This window comes from Montipora capricornis, chromosome 2, assembly GCF_036669925.1.
Source record: "Montipora capricornis isolate CH-2021 chromosome 2, ASM3666992v2, whole genome shotgun sequence".
In the NCBI taxonomy this organism is placed as follows: domain Eukaryota; kingdom Metazoa; phylum Cnidaria; class Anthozoa; order Scleractinia; family Acroporidae; genus Montipora; species Montipora capricornis.
In genome coordinates, this window is record NC_090884.1 from 2,574,354 (window position 1) to 2,583,805 (window position 9,452).

Genomic DNA, 9,452 nt, shown 5'->3' on the forward strand with positions numbered 1-9,452 from the left:
AATATCTCGTATCTCCTAAAATCCCCCCCTTCCCTCCCCAAGCCAAAAATACCGTATGTGCACATTTTTTTTACCTAAATATCCCGTATCCTGATCGCTTCTCGGCCTTCTGGCTAAGATTAGTTTCTCGGCTAAGGGCTGCGGTCAAGTGCCATTGTACTACGTACGGTACTTTTTTGAGTGCTGTAAGGGGCAGGCACACAACAGTTTCGGCTGTTTGTCTGTTCTCTCGAGAAGCCATCATTAGGGCTTTTTGGTTTCGTTTTCGATAATTTTTTGTTTAGCTCGAATGTAGAATCATGACGAACTTTTGTAATTTCTGAGAACTATGGCAGTTACAACGAATTTGAGAGTAACGGAAAAATAACGGAAGTGGCTCTAAATAATAAACTGAAATCTAATTCGCGGATATTAAGACTGTTGGGATCAATTGTCCTGCCTTTTGAAATTAAAAAAGCTCCCCTGGCCTTACGGATCGAGTCTTTGTTAGAAAATATTTTTTCGGTAGGAATTAATTGCATGTCCTTAGAGATGTTGTGGGGAGAGGTTTCATCACATCAGTTTTTTCCAGTATTACGTCAACATCCATTTACTATATATATGTACATAGAAGCAATCCAATATAAACTCTCATGGTACCTGAAGAAGGCTGGTTTGGCCAGCCGAAATATAGTACACCACTAAAATCAAATCTACGTTGTATCGTTTCGTGCTTAAACACAGGCGCTCCAAGCTGAGTGTGAGCACAGCCGACAAAAATATAAGGATTTGTATGAGAATCCCGATAAAAAGCTTAAGAAGATAATTATATGAAAAAAATCTCAATTTAAAAGCCTAACCTTATTGCCATCGTGGATAGCTTCCTTCCTGTGTGGTTATTTTCCAGATCCGACGCGATTTGAGCCATTTCACAATTTCGTGGTTGTCAACATAACCGCCTCACAACCTTCAATGTTCATAAACTCTGTGGGATGTTAAAGATCGCACACATTAGTCGAAAAGAGTACGGTGGTGTGGTCTGGACTTTCCATCAGCCATGTGGTCGGCTTGGCATAATCTTCAGGGGCACCCTACGATAATCGTCGGTGAAATATGTGTTCGGGAGAGTCAAAGTGTTCTAAGAATTTCGGTTCTACGTTGCCCGACAGCTACAGATTTCTTTACTAAAACATCACCTAAAGATTCGCAACCAGGTTAAAGAAGTCCCTTACGTTTTCGGAAAGGGTATTTTTGCAGTTTTTGGCACTTAAAAAGGTCACCTAGCAGTTTCGGATGAGCAAATGGTTCGATTGGGAGTTCTTAGAAAGTAACGTTCAGCTAGAAATTTCTGAAACGAAGAGATCATTCCCTAAAGTTTTCGGACATTTCAATTTTCAGCTAAGGTATCCGAACAGATAAAATTCTTCTAGGTGATAAAAACATCTTTTTAGACAGTCTTCATACATTATAAGGAGACTAAAAACGTCTCTCAAAGGTTTTTGGCTTAATTTGCTCGTGGGGTGCCCTTGAATCTTCTGAAGGGACTACTGGTCGATGAGACCACATAACAACAAAACAGACAGTAGTCAAATCGAAGGCGTCCAAGTGCTGTAACTGGTAAAATGGTAAACAAGAATACTGTGAAATTTCAAGATTGTTTTGATCAATTTAAATTCTTTTCATAACCCTAACCCTAAAGGCCGGTTTACACGGTACGACTTGTCGGCCCGATTTTTGGCGGCGGCTTTGAAAAAAATCGGGCCGACAAGTCGCACCGTGTAAACCGGCCTTAACTCTTCCCGGTCACTTCTACTTAATATTTATTACTTTTAAGTGTCAAAAATGCCAATCAATCTTAACTCATTCTCAACACAAACTCAACTCGTAACTCGATCAGTGGTCTAAAATGATCCACGTAGTAAGATTACCATGCCTCCTGCTTCCCTCTGTTTCTATCTCACATCAGCTGAGAAGGCAGAGGAGGTTTGCCAGGCCACTTGTAAAGACAAATAGATTTAGAAATTCAGTCATTCATCGTTAAGAGTGCGAGGGAAGCATGTAAGTAATTTCTAAGAGTAGTAGCTTTGTAATTTTATGATAGTAGTATCCATCTTCAGCTGAGGGATGTTTACAAGTAAGTGGCTTTACAGAACTAACAAGAAGGTGTAAATTACAAACTGTAGAATAATAGTTACAAATCAGTGAAAAAGGTTACATGATACTAAAGGGATACAGCGGAGTGGGAAAATTAAAGGTGTGAGAACAAAACTGTAAAAAATGTTGAATACAAATAGTAATTAAAATGAGAATGTTAAATTAACATGTGTCAGTTGTTTATTCAATGCGGGTCGTTCCCATTCAATATGAAGGGTTTCTTTGATCTTAAGTTGGAAATTAGTGAGAGCCGAGTCTAAAATGGAAAAACAATTGAAAGAACATAGATTCTTAAGGCCGGTTTACACGCTACGATTTGTCGCCCCGATCCGTCGGCCCGACAGTGTCGGGACGCGAATCTTACGTGTATTTTGACACCCGATCTTAAGGCCCGACGTCAGTCCCGACGTGAAAAATGTCTAGTAGCCCTCGTTCTTTTTTAAAGCGGTGTTTTACTCCGCATGCGTAGTGAATGCTACGGCGAAAACAAAATGGCTGACGAGCACAACGGTTTTTGGTCGCTTTATTCATCAATAGCAGCAGCAACAATGTCATTGCTGTTACTTGCAGCAGCATTATTAAGAATCAAAAAGAGAGGAAGAAGAAAAACACGATGTACTTGGGTGAAAAATTGGCATCGGACCGATGCCGGGGCTTTTCACCAACTTATGTCATATCCAAGTTCTACGTTCAGTGATTTGGCTACATGCGTTCTCACAATCTCTCTTTGGTTCTTGCCATGATACTCTTTAATCCCCTTGTCATATAGACACGGATATTTAATCCATTCCGCTATCAGCAGGGAGATTTCTTTCTCTTGGAAACTGCGCGACTTTGGCCTCTTCAGAGTCTTTATGTCCGCCATTTTGATTGCTTCTGTTTGGTACGCATGCTCTTTTCTCAAAATTTTGATTGACATGTCGGCTTCTTTGAAAGTGTCGGCCCGACTCGACAAAAATCTGTTGCACTGCAACAGATTTTCTGAATCGGGCCGATTTCGTTTTCACGAATCGGCCTTAAGATCGGGTGTCAAAATACACGTACGATTCGCGCCCCGACACTGTCGGGCCGACAGATCGGGCCGACAAATCGTAGCGTGTAAACCGGCCTTTACACGACTCAGAAGCCTGAAGATGTTTATAGATATGAGAATTGCGATCCGAGGATAAGTGCTCACGAACCCTGGTGCCAAAATGTCGAGTTCCCATATCTGTAAACATCTTTAAGCTTCTGAGTCGTGTAAGAATCTATGTTCTGTCAATTGTTTTTCCAACTATCTATCTGTCGTGACCACGATCGTAAATTAGAGGTATTACTACTCAGATGCAGAGAGAGTGAACTTGCCCTCAACAAGAACACGTTGAAACTGCGGATTACTAAAGTGTCATTTATGAGTCTCCTCCAAACCAAACAAGACCTCAAGATATACCCTGACGAAGCTAAAGCCGTCATTAGAGATACCTCGACCCCAAGACGTTGAAGGAAGGCGTGCAGAGGCTTAACGGATCTGTCAATTACTTGTCAAAGTTCCTACCTCGCCTAGCAGACCACATGGAGCCTATACGCCGCCTCACGCGACAAGGCACAGAGTTTGGCTGCACGGAAGAGCAAGAGAACGCGTTTAGAGAAGTGAAGTATCTTGTGACTACCACCCCAGCACTTAGCTATTACAACCCGAAGGCCGAGCTTGGAATCCAGTGTGACGCCAGTAAGAAAGGCTCCTGCAAAAAAGCAAACCGATCGCGAACACAAGCAGAGCACTCACTGAGACCGAGCAACGATACGCGCAGATTGAGAAAGAAATGCTCGCGATCGTATTCTTACTTGAGAAATTTAACCAGTGCACCTACGGACGGCTAACCCTAACCCTAACCCTACCCTAAATTCCATCCTGGAGAGGTCTCTCGCGTGCGCGCCCGGCAAAACATCTTCAAGGTATGATTGCAGTATGAGCGTGGCACGAACCAGTACCTGGCCGATGCACTCTCCAGAGCGTACCTGCCGACGACCTTACAGATCCATACATAGCAATTCTTGATTACCGCAATACTCCCACATACAAGGAAGAGGGTGCCCTATACTTTTTACTTGAAGCGCGATGGGGCGATTTATTTTCTCGTGAATCGTGATTTAAGTTTTTTTTTTTATTCGTGATTCGTGATTAAAGATGGTAAGATCATTTCATGTCCACGTGAACTAATTTTGTTAATTAAATCTGACCCGTGAATGAAGATTTGAATTAAACGTGATTCGTGAACCACTGTATTTTGCGTGATGAATATTCCCGGTCATTTTATTGTTTTAAAAATGTACGTATTGTTTTCGAACGGCTTTGGTTAGGTTTTGATAGGACATGGATTTCATATGGATCGATAAAAGTCATAAAATAGACCACCAATATTTTTGAACAAATTAAACGACATTACGTCATCTTTTGTGGCGTATGCCGACAGACAACGTCAAAAAGATTGGAACCATGTGCTTTGACGTAGGGCTTGTTTGAAGTGAACCGGCTTCAAAAGAGAGAGGTGAATTTTTCTTCCTTTTTATGGGAAGTGTATGAACCAACTATTGTTCGTTAGAGCGGGAATAGTCGGAATATTGGCTTTCGTGCACAGACGCTACATACATGAATACAACGGACTAACCGTGCGTGACTGGTGCAAGAAATAAGAAAAAACAACTTATACCACAAATAATACGTCTTGGTGAATTCAACTACAGTCCATTAACTCAGGGGACCTCCCGATTAGATCGTGAGTCTCCCGATTTGATGTGTTCCCTCCCGCTTTCCCAATTTTTATCTATCAGTTTCTCCCGAATTATCATGAAATTTTGAAAACAAGGAAAAAAATTGCTTATCTTAAGTACTTTTTTGCGATCTGAGTGTAAAACGTTTAATATGTATCCTCAGGAGTATCCTATAATTTCTCGCCCAGTCTCTCCATTGAACACCCTGTGTTGAGCAGACTCGTACGGCCCGCAGTCTTACTCCATTTAGCAGCTCCAAAAATGGCAGGTCTCCAGTAGTAACAATAAAGACCTTATAGAATATCACAAAAATGGTGTCGAAATGCAGGAAATGCCACTTGAGAGAATCTGAATTATATAGAAAAGTTACAAGAAGTGAAAATATTTATTCGTGAATTTCATTTTATTTTTATTTGAAACGTGATCGTCTCGAATTTCGCGTGAACTTGAAAGAATTTTGGATATTGTTCGTGACGCGTGAAAAGGCGAAATAGTTTTGCGTGACTGAGGGGTATAGGGGACCCTCAAGGAATGGAATCAAGTCCTGCTCAACGCAGGGGGTCTTAGGTCTTAGATCTTAGATCCTACGATCAGGTCTCAGTTTTCGAGACACCCCTTTGCTGAGTGTATGTTTCTGGTTAGACAAGTCATATGAATAAATGTAGTTGTAAGAAATGTTTTTTAATTGACACTTTAACCTATCCTCGTTTTCAACCGTCAGAATGGGTGCCTGTCTTTTTAAATCGCGAAAGAGCAGTTCGAAAGAGCTTTTTACCTCTTTCTAAAACCTTACGAAATGCTTACAAAAACCGAACACTTGGGCTGTAGGTCCGTGCACGGTTTGGCCAATTAAATTTTCCTGAATGAGAGACACAACAACATTAAATGCACAATTGAGTTTTGAACAAAACGATGAAATTCCATTCCTTGATATCCTTATGAAACGCATTCGTGACAACTCCTTCTCAACATCAATCTATTGAAAGAAGACATTCACCGATCTTTATACCAAAAGGGACTCTTTTTCTCCGCGTAAATACGAAATAAACCTAGTCCGCACTTTTCGCTTATCGCTGCATTAGAATTTGTTCAGCGTCACCCCGATTTTTGCAGTTGACCTTAGATACCCTATGGGAACTATTAAATATGATATGAATGATGTCATTGAGAAACATCAAAATAAGCTAAAAGATCTTGGGAAAAAGAAGAAGTTCTAATCGTTCTATCTTTCTCAGGTCATCACAGCAGACACCTCACAAAAACAGCAGAGGTCTTGTATAAACAAATCCTATGGTATGCACTTCTATGGGGCGCCAAATGTATTTTTATTATTTAGAGTGGTTATTTGTATATAACCAAAACAAGTATGGTTATATGTAAATAACCACATTGCAGTTTGGTTATTTCTAAATAACCAAAAGGAGACATTGGTTATTTAACAAGTAACCAAGAAATGACTGTGGTTATTTGCTAAATAACCAAACCTGAAAATTGGTTATTTGCTAAATAACGAAAACTGAAAATTGGTTATTTGCTAAATAACCAAAACTGCAAGGTGGTTATTTGCTAAATAACCAAAATCGAAAAAATGGTTATTTGGTTATTTTTTAGAGATAACCAAAACTTGATTTTTTTTTCCAGTGACTGCAAATTGCAAATTGGTTATTTAGCACAAAATGGCCAGAACTTAAACACGGAATGCCGGAATGATGGAATGCCGGAACGGTGGAATACTTAAACACGGAACGGTGGAATACTTAAACACGGAACGGTGGAATACTTAAACACGGAACGCCGGAATACTTAAACATGGGACGCCGGAATACTTAAAAAAAGAACGCCAGAATACTTAAACACGGAACAGTTGTGAAAATTCTGACAATTGGAACACATGGTTCCCCCCCCCCGCCCCCTCACAAGTGTTCGGGGCAAAAATTAAAGTACAAAACAATGGTGAAATATGAACCCTTTTGTTGTCGTAAAAAAGGTTGCTGTTATTCATCGTGGTGAAGTACAATAATAATAAAGTATTCTCGTTTGTTTCACGATGTGGTCACTTGTGATGTAAATCGCGCCGTTTCGACTGCATACTGCTAGTCTTCATAAGGCAATGATGTCGATTGGTTACGCGTCACCTTTTAAACAGGATGCTCCGCTGTGATTGGTTGGTTTTCAGCAGTTGTGATTAGGATCTGAGAACCTAGGATCTGGAAACGCTACGTTGACGACACTTTCACCATCCTGGATCGCGGAAACGCTGATAGCTTCTTACAGCATCTTAACAACCAGCATGAAGGGGTAGTTTCTAAAGAAACTGTGGTGCTGCGTTGGTGGGGAAGTAGTATACAAAAATTTGGTTTTATCAACGGAGTTGATAATGTAAATTGGCCACCGTACAGAGATTCTAAAAGCTAAATTAGAATCTCTGTACGGTGGCCAATTTACATTATCAACTCCGTTGATAAAACCAAATTTTTGAACAACCAGCAGCCTTTCATTTGCTTCACCATGGAGACAGAGAACGACTACAAACTCGCTTTCCTTGACACTGCAGTTTCAAAAGAACCGGATGGCCGCCTCACAACCAGCGTGTACAGGAAGCCAACGCACACTGATCCGTACTTAGCGTATGATTCCCACCACCCGCAATCAGTAAAACGCGGTATTGTCAAGTGCCTCTACGAGCGCGCCAAACGTCTCGTAGCAAAACTTTCTGTTATCTCCAAGGAGAAGAAACACCTGTCTTCTGTTCCTGTCTCTAATGGTTACCTCTTTCTTTCTTGCAGAAAATCACCAAGACCAGGAAACCGAGTAGCAGTGCTGAGCCCACGATCGAGTGGGCCACTGCGGTTTTACCCTATGTCAAAGGCCTATCCCAACAACTTCGCCGCTGCCAGCAGCAACAAGGCATACGCGCTGTTTTCGAGTCGGAGACTACATTAAGATCACATCTAGTACGACCGAAAGACGCGGTCGAGCCGACTAAACAAGATGCGTGGTTTACAGGATTCCCTGTGAATGCGGTAAAGTCTACATCGGCGACACTGGAAGACCTATGCAAGATAGAATGAAAGAACATGAGCGAGACAGAACACGCTAACAACACCGGACACAACCCGCTTTGGAATGAAGTAAAGTTTATTGATCGTGACCCTCATTGGTACACACGCAGGGTCAAAGAGGCGATTCACTTAAGACCTCACCCTACGACAGCCGTCCACCAAAGAAACAACACGCCGAAGCAGCTAGGATCGAAACACATCAATCACAGCTGCTGAAAACCAACCAATCACATCGGAGCATCCTGTTTAAAAGGTGACGCGTAACCATTCGACATCATCGCCTTATGAAGACTAGCAGTATGCAGTCGAAAGGGCGCGATCTACATCACAAGTGACCACATCGTGAAACAAACGAGAATACTATATTATTATTGTACTTCACCACGATGAATAACAGCAACCTTTTTTACGACAATAAAAGGGTTCATATTTCACCATTGTTTTGTACTTTAATTTTTTGCCCCGAACACTTGTGGGGGGAGGGGGGGGGAACCATGTGTTCCAATTGTCAGAATTTTCACAACTGTTCCGTATTTAAGTATTCTGGCGTTCTTTTTTTAAGTATTCCGGCGTTCCATGTTTAAGTATTCCGGCGTTCCGTGTTTAAGTATTCCACCGTTCCGTGTTTAGGTATTCCACCGTTCCGGCATTCCGTGTTTAAGTACTAGCCGTTTTGTGCTAAATAACCAATTTGCAATTTGCAGTCACTGGAAAAAAAAATCAAGTTTTGGTTATCTCTAAAAAATAACCAAATAACCATTTTTTCGATTTTGGTTATTTAACAAATAACCACTTTGCAGTTTTGGTTATTTAGCAAATAACCAATTTTCAGTTTGGTTATTTAGCAAATAACCAATTTTTAGGTTTGATTATTTAGCAAATAACCACAGTCATTTCTTGGTTACTTGTTAAATAACCAATGTCTCCTTTTGGTTATTTAGAAATAACCAAACTGCAATGTGGTTATTTACATATAACCATACTTGTTTTGGTTATATACAAATAACCACTCTAAATAATAAAAATACATTTGGCGCCCCATACCACTTCAACCTCAAAATAGTTTTTCAGAACACCCGAAGAATCAAGTCGTTTTCCCCTTACAAAGATAAACTAGCTCCTTCGTTCAGGTCAAAAGTAGTGTACAGAGCAAACTGCTGGGATTGCAATGATTTCTATAAAGGGAAAACGCCCATTACATGACAGAAAAACACAACAAAAAATTGTCACGAATCTGCAATTCTCAACCAACCATAGACTAAAGTAGGATCATTTTGAATTACAAGTAATTCACGGATAATAGATCAGTCTGTATTGGAAAAAAACTGTCCTCAGTATTTCCCAGCCTTGAAAAAAAGGCTGAAATGAAAGAGAATTTCCGAGGATTTCCCCCGCCTCACATTGCACTGGTACTCACTCTGCCTCCCACATGTCACGAGAATGTCGGTTTACTTCGCGTGACGCAGATTAGCGGCCTCGCTTTGATTTCAAATTCTCCGTGCCGTC